The sequence below is a fragment of the Daphnia pulex genome, chromosome 7, assembly GCF_021134715.1.
Source record: "Daphnia pulex isolate KAP4 chromosome 7, ASM2113471v1".
Taxonomy (NCBI): domain Eukaryota; kingdom Metazoa; phylum Arthropoda; class Branchiopoda; order Diplostraca; family Daphniidae; genus Daphnia; species Daphnia pulex.
Window position 1 is genome coordinate 4578936 of NC_060023.1, and position 13009 is coordinate 4591944.

A 13009-nucleotide genomic window follows, 5' to 3' on the forward strand; every position below is an offset into this window, starting at 1 on the left:
TCATTTTTTATCGCGTGTTCTTCATAACATTAAGAAACATTTGACCAAAGGATTTTTTTTTATCATGAACGGGAAGCCTTCAATAAATGTTAAAGTTTTGCGCTTTTTCACAAATTTTATGCGCGTTTTTTCATTTAAATCACTGCGCAGGTCATTTAAGTTAATTTTGAAATTTTGAAAAAATAACGATAAAAAAGAGAATTTTTTTCTCTTTCTAATGATGTATTTGGAACTTTAAAACATTTTTGTCTTCATTGAGCAATTTCAGTTCAAAGATTTTTTTTTAATTGTCGGCTGATCAAGTCTGGTCTTTCGGATCAAACCCAAATTTGAACCAGTTATAGGTGGTAGTATGAAGAACATCTGGTAAAAGAATGAAACTTGTTCCGCAATCCGTTCAAGAGTTATGAATGTTTTAATTTCGATTTTTTTCCCTATGCCTTTAGTACGCGCGCACCAATCCTCCCTCTCCCACTCCCTCCCTCCCTCCGCGGGGAAAGGGAGCGCGTGCATCAAAGGCATAGGGAATAAAAACGAAATTAAAAAATTCATAACTCTTGAACGGATTGCGGAACAAGTTTCAAAAGTTCAATCACATGGTGACAACAGGAAATGGTGGCGTCTGCATCATTAAATGAGTCGAGATAATTGCCCATGTAAAAGTTATTTATAACCTTGTCGGCTATGTCAGCGTTTTTTGGGTGGTCTTCGGCTATACGTCAAAAAACGAACGAACAAATATGTTGGTGAGGAAGCGGCCCCGAACATGTCGACCATCATTTGATAGGTCACCGGTGGCCCACTATCTCCTGGCCGTCACCAAAAGTAGTGGAAGGCGGCTTGATCCTCTTCTCTGAAGCGAACCTTAATAAACATCTTTTCAATGTCCATGGAAATCAGGCAGGGACGTGACTAGCAGGTCGTCGGATTAGTTAGTAGCGACGGTCCATTAATGAAGCCGTCGTTGAGGCAAACTCCTTCATGTTGGCCGGCAGCGTCGAAAACTAAATTTGGTTTGTTTGGCTTGTTGCGGTTGATTACTAAGAAATGCGAAAGGTACCACGGACTTCCCACCGGGCCATCCAATTCATATCGCGTCAGTCGCCTGGCAAATCCCGCAGCTGCGTTTGCTTCGATTGCTTGCGTGTACTTGCTTGCAAAGTCTGGGTCCATTCTAAATCGATTTTCGTTGGCGTATAGTCGGTGAAGCGCGCTCGTTCTGTTGTTTGGTAGGCGGATGTCTTCCGTTTTCCACGGTGGACCCAATCCATTCTTATCGCCGAGGTTTCATATCGTTTGGATGCGAATTTCAATCGCTCTAGCCTCTTCTGCGCTATGCCGCTCTTGTCGTTTTCTTATTGAGTTGAACAGTTCCGGTGTCCACAAAAGCTGGACCGCTTCGTCTTCTTCATCTTCTTGCCATGCGGCGGTTGCCGCGCATGTTGCATTAATCGGATAAGGATTGGTGGCCGGCGCGTAGGAGATCTCACCCATTGCTTTCCATCCGAAAGGTGTTAAGACTGCGACTGTCCCACCTCTGTCTGAAATTCGGCTCTCCAGCTGTAGCAGCGCTGTTGGTGTGCTAGTCCCGACAAAACAGCTAATCTGTTTGGAGTCAATCGCTGGTAGATCAAGGTCTCGTAAGTCTCCATTTCTGCTTCTTCTTTTCCAAATTCACATTGAAATTGGCTCCTTTTAGCTCGGGAACTACGAGGGATCGTTCCACATCGAAGAGTGGCTTCATTTTTTTACACATTGTGATTTGGCAACGTACGATACTTATCGGCAAGGACGGTTCTGCTAAAAAAATGCTCCGATCCTGCATGGTATCGTCTTCCCTAAGTTAAGACCTAGCACGTCTGCGACTCTTTGAATGATAAGTGTGGTTTTGCAACCCGTATCTAACAGTTCTATAACTGTTAGGGTTATAGTTATGTTAAATAACTCCGAGGGCCGTTATTTATTTGTATCCAGACATACAGAGGCAGATTGATGGTTTTCTTCACGGCTCCGAGGCAGGCCATGTCTGTCTTCAGGTCTAGTCATTTTTGCGCTACCCTATCTGCTCCGTGAACCACGAGCATGATGATGCTGGCCGCAATTGGCTACACTTCACGCCGCGTCTGTTTTGCGGCACACTTTACGGTTGTGGTTCCTTAAAAATCGGAAACAATTTTTAATATCATATACTGCTTGTGCTCATTAGTGGGTTCCATGCTAATAAACTTGGGGCATAATGCCAATCGGTGGCCGGGTTCTAGTTTACACAGGCAAATTTATTACTTCCGGAGCGTTGATCTTTTTCCCTTTCAGTTGTCGTTTGATGAATGAAATTCACCGTCGGTTCAAACATTCCATGACGTGGTTTTGACACTGGAATCGGATTTCGCCTCGGCTGCCGGGTCGCGTACCGTACGTTTCTGGTACTCATCATCAACTCTTCTACTATCCAAAAATCAAGTCGCGGAGCGTAGGTACCTTTGGTAGCAGGTTATGCATTTTTCTTCCCCAGCGTGTTATCATCGATGGTGGTAGCTTATAAATTATCTCAGCCAATGACACGCTTAAATTAACCTCGTGACCAATATAGAGAAAGAAACTCACGCGTATATCGCGTCCTCCCCTACTGTAAATATGTCTCCTCCCATCTCTGAATGGGAGTTCGGTCACGCTTTTTCTTCCCTTAATACCGTGTCTGCAGCCGGGCATGATGGAATTTCTGTAGCCATGTTAAAGCACTGTCTCCCTCGTATAAAATCGCAACTGATTGCAATGAATAATGCTTGCCCCATTCTATGTTTTTTTTCCTGAGCTATGGAAGACCTCAAAGGTTACTATCATCGGCAAACCAAACAAACAATCTTATAATGATATCAACAGTTTCAGACCAATCAGTCTTGTCTGTACTTTCTCAAAAATTCTTGAAAAATTGTGCTGAACCGCCTTCTGTGGCTCTCTCGATCTCATATCTGTATAAGTCCTAGCCAGCATGGGTTTAGAGAGGCAAAGTCTACAGAGACAACTGGACATGAACTATTCACCCACATTGAAGCAGGGTTTGTCGAGAAAAGAGTCTCTGCGTGCACGTTCCTCGACATAAAAAGTGCTTTTGATTCTGCCTGGCACTCAGCCATCCAGTCTGCTCTTATAAAAAGATCTTGTCTTCCTTATCTCATCAGAACTGTCCTCAGTTTTCTTGCAAACAGAAAGGCCATTCTAACAGTTTCCGATGCCGAAGCTATAAAAACCACCAATCTCGGCTGCCTTCAAGGTGGTGTCCTCTCTCCTTTCTTTTAGGGTGTAGGGTATCTCATATCAGATCATCAGATTATCAAAATATCTCCCTCAGCTCAATATCACGCCCCTCCTCAGACAATTTTTGGTAGCGCTTGGAGAAGGTTAACATATTTCGCAGTTAGAAAAAAAGGACTTTAGTTCAGATGGCTAGTAGTAGCTAAAGCTCATCTAGTTCAAGCTCGGAAAGTTTTAGTTCGTCATCGTCCAGTTCTTCTTTATCGTCAAGTAACTACTCGCGTAGAGGAAATCGGCGGCGTCGTCACCCCCGTAACCATGAGCGTGAGAACGAGCGCGTGGCAGAAGAAGGCCGAGACGGTACGTAACAGTGCGTAAATAAAAAAAAATTGTGCTACAACTGTTAATATGTATGATAGTTATGGGTCATTACACAGTTTCCAAGACTGTGTTATCCCGGTAAGTGAATCAGTATTCACGAAGTTGCGGAGTTAACCCGGATTTCTTATTTTTCATTATTCACGCCAGGGAGCTGCGGTAAAACGCAATTTATTACAAATTAAAAAAAAAAATAAACTGCAAAATTTGAAGAAAAAAGTACGTCGTTTGCTGCTCTGTTGAAATATTTGAAAAAAAACTTGTTTTTGTTGATATTTAAAAATTCAATTTTGCTAAAACTATAAACAATTAAGTCTTAATTCATACATAAGTATGTTTATTAAGAATAGACATGCACCTATTAGTAACAAGAGAAAAAATTGTGATGTTTTTGTTTGTTCATTTTCGAAAAAAAAACATTTTCTCGCCACCAAAAACTTTGGGACGCGTAAGTTTGGTTAATCAATGAGATAATGGCATAATTTTAGCATATTTTTATTCTCCTGCCCAACTTACGCCCGAGAGCCAAAACTTATGCCTCAAAGTTATCTAAAAAAAATAAAGCTCTTTAAAAAATGCCGAAACTGAGGTTTCGGCATGGTTTCGGCATTTTATAAATATTTTGCTATCCTCCTGATATCCGGCATAATCCGCATCGACCTAACCACAGAGTTTTTTGGTACCACTACCAAATAAAAGTTGTTGGTCCATGGTGGCGTTCAATGTTGACACCAATGAATGGGTCTGCGGGAAGAGAGCGTATTTTGAAGTCTTTGCCAGGGAATTCAATTATTTCCATAAGAACTGCATTTTGGTTGCTCAGTATCAGGCCATCATCTACGTACAAGACGAAGAAGGTTGTTTCCTCATCTGGCTCTCCCGGACGGAGGTGTCGGAAGTTACACTGAATTCGTTAAATTTGACGTTCCAAACGCGGGAGGCCTGCTTTAAGCCATAGATTCTTTTGACAAGACGACACACCTCTTCTTCTTTTCAAGGAACGATGAAGCATTCGGGTTGTTTCATGTAAATTTCTTTTTCCTGAGTTCCATAAAGGAATGCGGTTTTGACGTCGAGTTGGATCATTTCAAGATCTTTTTCTGCTGCAATGGCCATAATCATAGAGAAATCTTGGCAACTGGTGCAAGTCTCGGTGTAGTGGAGGCCACGAATTTGAGACCACCTTCTGATCACAAACCTGGCCTTGTATCGTGGGGAATTCGTCTTGAAACCGGCCTTGTACTTTAGGACCTACTTTTCTTCGATTGCTTTTCGGTCAGATGGTAGTTGGCATAGGGTCCAAGTGTTGTTCTTTATTAGAGAGTTGTATTCTTCATTCAACACTTTAATCTATGATTATTTTGATTTCCTGAGTAGTTTCGTTGGGACTCAGGGGGTCAGTCGGAAGGATTGATCCTTCGTGAAAGGCTTCTGTGACGAGGGGAACTGCTTCTTGGATTGAAGCTACTGGACAAGTATCGTTTTCGTTTCGTTTATTGGTGATTGGAAAGTAAGTTTCTCTTGTGTCCACTGATTCTTCTTCATTTCTCTCAGCAAGCTGTAATTTATTCTTCAAGGAGAAATAAAAGAGTGTATTTACATGAATAAAATATATAAATATATGTGAACTGACCTTCGAGAGTAGCAGATCCTTTGTTATATGATCAAGGTAAAGAAAGGTTTCATCGATGTTGAAGTCTTTACTTCAAGTCTTTACCCGTTCTAGTCCCTTTTTCTCCCCACCCATTCCACCCATGCCGGGTTGTCGCCCCCTCATAAGCGCGCGATTTCTCTGTTTATCAGAGAAAAAGGCGCGCGAGGTGGAAATGGGAGGGGAGGGGAGAAAGGGACAAACACGGACAATAAAATAAAACCGTTTTCAATTCACAATTGACTAGATTAAATATGACGCAAAATATCTGAAAATGCAGACTTCTGTTGAGCTTGCAAAGTTCTTCATTTCAGAATTTTCCGCGTCTTCCTAGCTCTACCCATTCATTAGTTATTCCCCTTCAAAGTACCCTAATTTGCATGGGGCACTATAGCGTATTCCCAAACTTAGGGATCCATTTTAAACCTACCTTCCCCTTGATAGAAAAATCTGAAAAAATCAGCTTATTGCTACCTATAATGGCTACGGCAAAAAAAAAATCATCGCGATCTGACGAAAATTGGATTTTTCGGATCGCCGAGAAAAAGAACCATACTCCATAAGGTTTTCTCGCGCGCGCGCGTTCCTAAACTTTAGGTAGGTACTGTATATAACTATGTAACTACTAGTCTAAAATAGCTGTGAATAATACGTTGCACCTGAGGATATATTATCTAATACAGTGAGCTATGTTACACATACTATTGAATCTCAACACAACCCGAGGGCTTTTCATCGTTCCAGGAAGAGAACCCGTACGAAACGTTAAGCTAGTCTCTAGAACGCCTAGCCAAAAAATAGCTTAGCTCGTACATAGTCTGGTCATAACTATCTTTCTGTAAGTTACATTACTGCTTATCAGGAGCAGCCTCGTTTCTACCATGCCAGCGAAAACCTACAGATCCGAGACTGCTTTGCATTCAGCAGTAATGTAACCATGCATAGTTGGTATCGGCCAGCCAATGTTCGTAAAGCTATGTTTAAGCTAGTGGTAGCATACAATTTATCTAAATAATATTATTTATAGAAATGGTCTGATCAAATAAACTATTATAGTTGGATGATAGCAGAACGAAAACAATGCAGCTAATCTAATATATTTAATGCATACGAAATCGCTATTTACCAAATTCACACGTTATGTTTTATTGCAGCCAGTCTGCGACCGGGAATTTTTTTCTAATTTCTTAAATGATATTGTTTTTAAATCCAACAGCAGTCTGGGTCAATAATTTAAAATAATTAATAAATATTAAAAATTTGAACTATTTTCTTTAATTTGCCATAAGTTGCGGTAATTTCATTTTATACTCCTTTGATTGTTATTAAAAAAATTATCGAAAACACAATTTGAAAACGTTTTTTATGCTTTAGGGCTCAACTTTTTCCAGCTGTCTTCATTCTCGTTCATTTTCATCTCCATGACGCGTTTTCTTTTTGAAGTAGTTTTGCTTTATTAGGAATTGTTTTCCTAATAATATATTTTATTGGAAAAATTAAAAACCCCATTATTTACGTTCTCGTTCTCTTAAAAAAAAGTAAAACGGGGCTAGCTACTATGGAATTTAAAGCTTTCCAAACAATTTTCGTGTCTTTTCCAAACCTTGAAGACTTGATTCGATAAGCGAATTTTAGTGACCGCCAGATCCCTCGCTATCTGGTGGGATAGCCAATTGCAATGTTAATGAAGATTATACATATTTAGGTTTGGCATCTGTGTTGCCACATTAACCGGGATTTATGAAATCGATTGTTCTCTAACATCATATTGCCATTAGCTATCCCACCAGATGGCGAGGGATCTGGCGTTCAGCTCTAAAACCTTGAGAAAGGGGGTGTTTTTCATACAATATTTAGGGCGTTTTTCGGCCAAGCGGACCGAGCATGGCATCCTCGCAGTCCTATAAGGCTGTACAAGAGTTCCTACTCCTCTACTCCTTCTGACGTTCCTTTCTGACAGCGGGCAGCCTAAACGTTCAGCAGCCTAGAATTAGACATTCCGTTTATTCTTTTTACTCTTGTTTGTGCTGTGGGGCTATGTCACAAGATAACTATGAATAATTTACCCCAGTTATATTATGCAATTGCAGTTTTGTCCTATTATGTATTCCTTGTATTTTTATAAAAGAAGCCTCACCAGACATGAAGTTATTTTCTTGTTTAAATTGACATTATACGACTGGGATTTTAACACGGGTCTTCTTGGAGAGATGCAAAGATGATTACCGTTGAGCGATGGGTGAAATTGCGACGGAATTTAATCAAGTCACACCATTTTGCTTTGATTTAATTAAGAATGTGCTCTCACTTTATGAAAAATAGAAAAAAATCCTCATTATCAAAGCGCTTAATTTGGTATCTCAGTTCCAAAATACTCAGCATAATATGCAAAAGAAATTTTTTAAATAATCGTCTAACAAAAATAAAAGAATTCAACGAAATAATTGTTAACAAACGCAACCTAGTCTGGTTCATTGACATCAATGAGCCCCTACAAAATGAAGAGAAAATTTTATGTATGGAATCGTGTTTCTTAACTTTCGTTTTTTGTTGCCCTCCAATTGAAAAATAAAACTTTTATACGGACGATGAATAATTACAGAAGGGTTCTGATTGTACTGGGGCTTTCGTTTACTTGGGCTGATTAAACTCGATATAGCTAGTTTCTATTTTGAATAGTTCGATGTGACTTTATTCGTGTTTTCACGTTGCTTGTGTGTGCTGAATTCTGGTAATTAGTTACAAGTTTATAATTCATTTGAAAATGAGCTCAGATATTGAAAACGCTTTATAAATTTTTTTTTCTGGCGTTATAAAATTTAACAATGTATTGAGATTAAATTTTTTTGTCGTGTATTCCTTTCCATAAATATTTGTATTCTAGCTTGAATTTCTAGTTTTTCAAGGGATTGTGTTGTGTATATTTGGCCTGTCCCACCTGATTCTTCTTAAGGAGAAATCAGGTTAAATTGATACAATGACGGAGGTCAGACTTCTTGTATAAGGTTCAGGTTTTCTTTAAAGACACCGTTCTCCCTACTAAAGAGTTTAGACTCAGGAGGTAGGTGATGAAAAGAAGATTAAACCTAACAAAATCAAGCGTGTTAAGTAAAATTGCTATCTCATCTGCTTTAAAGCAGAGCCCAACCTTTAGTACGTAGCTAAACGTGTGTTTTATTAAAGTGTTGTGTTAAGCAATAGAGTATTCAATACTCCATCCCTCCATCCGGGGAAATCCGAGGGCCCAGTTGTTGTGGTGGGAAAGAGAAAAGAAACTATAACACACCGTGACAGCTCAAGTGGGACTAGCACTCACTTACAGTGCCAATTCATCAGTTGTACGCTGTGCCTTGTACCCGTACGACGGAAAGGTTCTACTGCATTGGACACAAGAGAGAAACGCTGTCAAAGAATCATCCCACGTCAATTTCGTCAGGTATGCATATTTTCGGTTTTCAATACGTTGGCATGCGCTGCTGGCGAGATAGGTTTCAACCCAAAACAGCACCACATGCGTCGCGAGTACTCTATGAAACATAACAACTATTTACCGATGAACTTTGATGATGTGTGCGTCTTGACCTCTAATGCAGAATCCCACCAGCTGGAAGAAAAGGCGGTAGATAACTTGACATTCGGATTGGGGGAGGATTTCTCCAACCACTCACTGGTCATGGCACACATCCTCCAGAGGAAACAGGGCTTGTAGGTCGTCGTTAACAAAACAATTGTTTCCTATGTTTGGCAAACTGTTGTAGGTAAAGCAAGTACGAGTTAGTTATTGGTGCAATTCTGTTGCTGTTTTATTACTCTTACCCGAAGTGCTCTCGATGTGGTGCCTGGACATTCCGTTGATAGGGCAACTCCCACAGCAGAATTTTACGCGTCAACCGTTTTGAGTTACACGTCGAACTGCAAAAGATGTATAGAAGACAAAAAAGATGCATTATTAAGGCGTCATCTACCACGTTGATTGATCAACTTTAACACGGTTAAAACTTACCCAACGGTGATGATGGGCAGGTATGCAACTAATACCAGAAGTAAAATCTCTTTCCTTTTCCTGCTGCTCGTGATGTTTGATGTGCATTGAAACTACCAAAAATGTCATATGATTATCACACAATCCAACGGGGGTTAGCAACTGTTGATCTGGCCACCATTGCGGTGCCAAAGGTAGCCATTAAGTTTCGATTCAAATCGCGCCTAAAAGCAAAATCTTCGATGGCATCCATATTAGAGTCACTGTATGAACACAGACGTCATTCTCACAGCAAAACTTTGCAAAGACTAAAGATTTAAAAAACAAATTGCTACAATACCTGATGTGAGACAGTCCTGTCGGTGTTTTGAAGAGCAAACTTGGTTACACTTCGTAACGCTACGTGTTGACCCTAAGGGTGAAGACACAATGTATTTAGAAATTTAGCTCATAACAAAGAAAAAAGAGGCTACCTCACACCTGACAACGCCTCTAATACTTCACATTTTTTAGCTCAGTAACAATCATGTCGTCGCGTGCTCGATCTCCTTCAGTAGAAAGTGTTCCGGAGATTTCGCGCCATCTAAACGACGACATCTACGGCAATTTAGATTTTCCTGTTGCAGGTGTTCAGATTAGGTCTCCAAGGGCCACTCGCAGCTCTCCTGCTTGTTCTCGCCAGCATGGTCTTTTCTCTCGTTCACTTTCGACTAGCAGTGATCGTGCTTTTCCGGAGTATCGGTGTAGTCGGGATCGGTCTCCTTTGAAACGTCCCTCTTCCGTTGAGCACGATGGTCAGTTTCGTGAGCAGGGAAGATATTATGACGGTCGCTAAAGTAATGATCGTTATTTTGATGTGGATCGCCAAGATTATCGTGGTGAATCAGGGCCATGTCGTTGGGCTGGCTACCTGGCTCGTCGTTTTAGTCCAGGAAACCACGAGTTTAATGATAGGCAGTGGGGTCATGAGGACTATTCTTACAACCGGTTCCGTCTGAAAGAAGAGTGGGGTCGTAATGAGGCGTTTTGGCGGAATCAATCATGGCATGGGGATCGTTTTCATCCTCCGGGCCTTAGGTACGACTTAGATTGGCGTCTAGGAACGACGTCGTGAGGAGGATTGGCAGCATCGCCGTTTTTTAGACGATCAAGAGACAGCGATTTATTTAGAACGGCTTCGGCTCGAGCAAGAAGAATTAAACCGACAGGCCGCCACTGAAAGGGTTCGATCGACTGCGTCTTCAGTACATATCATTCAAGATCCATCGTCTAGTGCTCCTTCTCAGTTACCAGGCCAAGAGATTCCACAGGAACCCACTCTACAGCCAGACGGGGGCCAGATGATGCGTTGGATGGTGAAGTTTCTCCCTGTCTTTCCATTTTTTTTGTCCCTTTGCGACGAAATTTCAGGCTATTTTACGTCAGGTATTAGTATAGCGCAATCGAAATCAATTTCAGCCGAGTTTGCTTTTTCTTTTGAGGAAGGCGGCTTCTCGTTTAAGCCTCCCAGGATGGGAAACTATCTGCTGCGCCGAGCTAAAATGAAATCTATGCTTAAGGAAATCTTGAATAAAGATGAGGCGCTGACAAAAATTCAACTAAAGATTATAGACATCGCTTCTTCGCTCATAGCTGGCGAAAGCAAGAAATAGGCGCACAGTGGAAGCCTCTCTGTAGCAGTGGGGTCGGGCTTACCCCAATATCACTAAATTGAGACGTGGAGCATACATGAAGAAAGTTGAGCCTCACTTGGAATTTCTTCTGGAGGAAAAGAGCGCATTCTTGGAGGGAACGCTTGAGAGCTCTTTTTCGCCGACGTTTTTCTGTCACGTAAACTTAAGGAAGCGCAGAATGATGTCACACTTAATGAGGCAGACAGAGCTATTGCGGCCTTGGATCGCACTTCACTCGCGAGAAGCAGGCTGCTGGTCCACCTTATGAGAGCCGACGCAGCGAGTTCTTTCGTGATTTCAGATTTCAGGAAAAGAGAAATGAATTTCAGAAGTCCTAAAATAATTTCAGCAACGACAGAAGGTATGTGGCGAGGTTTTAATTTATTAATTCTCCTTCTTTTTCCGTCATCTCCCCACCTCCAAGCGTGATAGACGTTTGCGGTTGTTTGCGTTGTTTGCGGTTGTATCGACTTTTTTTAGTCCACGACCGATAGTCCTGGAGCTCGTTTGCGCCTTTACTCTCATACTGAAGCCGACGTCGTCTCCCCTAGTCTCTCCGCATGGGATTCCCCACCTCTTTCTGTCGACGGGATCGCTCCAGCCGGCCGCCTGGAAATTATCCTAAAATCCTTCTATTTGCAAGGATCTTTGAAGTTGTTGGTCAATATTCTCTTGCCCTGTAACCGTCCGGCCACTCACGCAGCTTACGGGTCGGCTTGAAGAAATTGGGCTGATTTGTGCCTTCTAAGGAGTGAAAATCCCTTGTCGCCTCCTTTAGGTTCCGTTTTGGAATTTTGCCCTCAATTCATACGGAAGAAAAGGCCTATAGCACCATTTATGTACATCATTTCATGTTGTCCAGCACCCTTCCGCTCGTTGACAACCGCCGGATAGGTCAGCACTCTCTAGTGAAAAGTTTGATGAGTGGCTGTCAATCTAGCCGTCAATCATCTCAAAAAGTTTTGGCTTGGATTTTTCCTGGTTTAAAGGTTTTTTCTTCCCAGGCCCTTTATGTCCACGTTTTCATCCGGCAGACTTCCGGTTCTCTATTTTTTGTTCCTCCGCCCTTATGCCCGGCCAACGCTGTTTTCGATTTCATTTATGTTTGGTTTCCCATTCGCTAAATGTCTGAAGTAGTGGGGGCGTTGTCCAGTGCAAGGTAGCCTCTTTTTCTTTGTTATGACTTAAATACGTACCTAAATACATTGTGGTAACACCCCTAGGGTCTAATTTCTTTTTTATCGTGTAATTCCGATTACTCTTCGGATCGCTACGCGATCCTCTATTAATCAAAAATTGCTTTTAACAAACCGAAAGAAATCCCCAGAGCCACTTATCAAACGACTTCTGTTGCTCACACGTCCAATGCTTTTCGCAGATTTCTTTTTTAGACATTCTTTTGTCTTTGTTTGCGTTAGTGTCAAGAAGTAGGGTCTACAATCATTGAACAACAACCAGTGTTGGTTAAATGATGTTGTCGACAACTGATAAACCGACTCAACGGACACACACGTTCTCACAATTAGTATACCGTCACCTTCTCGAGGCGGCAACGAGTCAGTTAGACATTGTCTTATCAAGAGGTGAGTAGCTGATGTGTAAACACGATTCGTTTAGTTAAAACTCCAAATATGAACAAAGGAACCAACAAGAAAGACATCTGTTGATAAACCACCACCAGGTAACACTGTGCTGTTCAGAAACTTGTCCATAAAGTAATTGTTAACATTTTCTTATTCAGTTCCAACTGATTGGCGGTAAATTGCTGCTCCTCCGACAGGTTATCAGTGATTTTCCGAGGAGTTTGGTTCATTTTGTAATCGTTAATTTTGGAAAGAAAGAAAGAAGGCAGGGGGAAACTATCCATTTTGTCAGTTTCGACTTTCATTTTTTAATTCTATTTTTTTTTTGGGTGGGGGGGGGGGGGGGCGGGTAAATTGCTTTTTGGATTTTGCTGAATTTCGGTTGCTTTTACCCGGCCGGGAAAAAACATGCGACGTAGAGTGACGAATCGCACGAAATTTCGACGGCGGGACCGCGTTTAAAAAAAACGGAATTGGGTTCCGGTTGTTT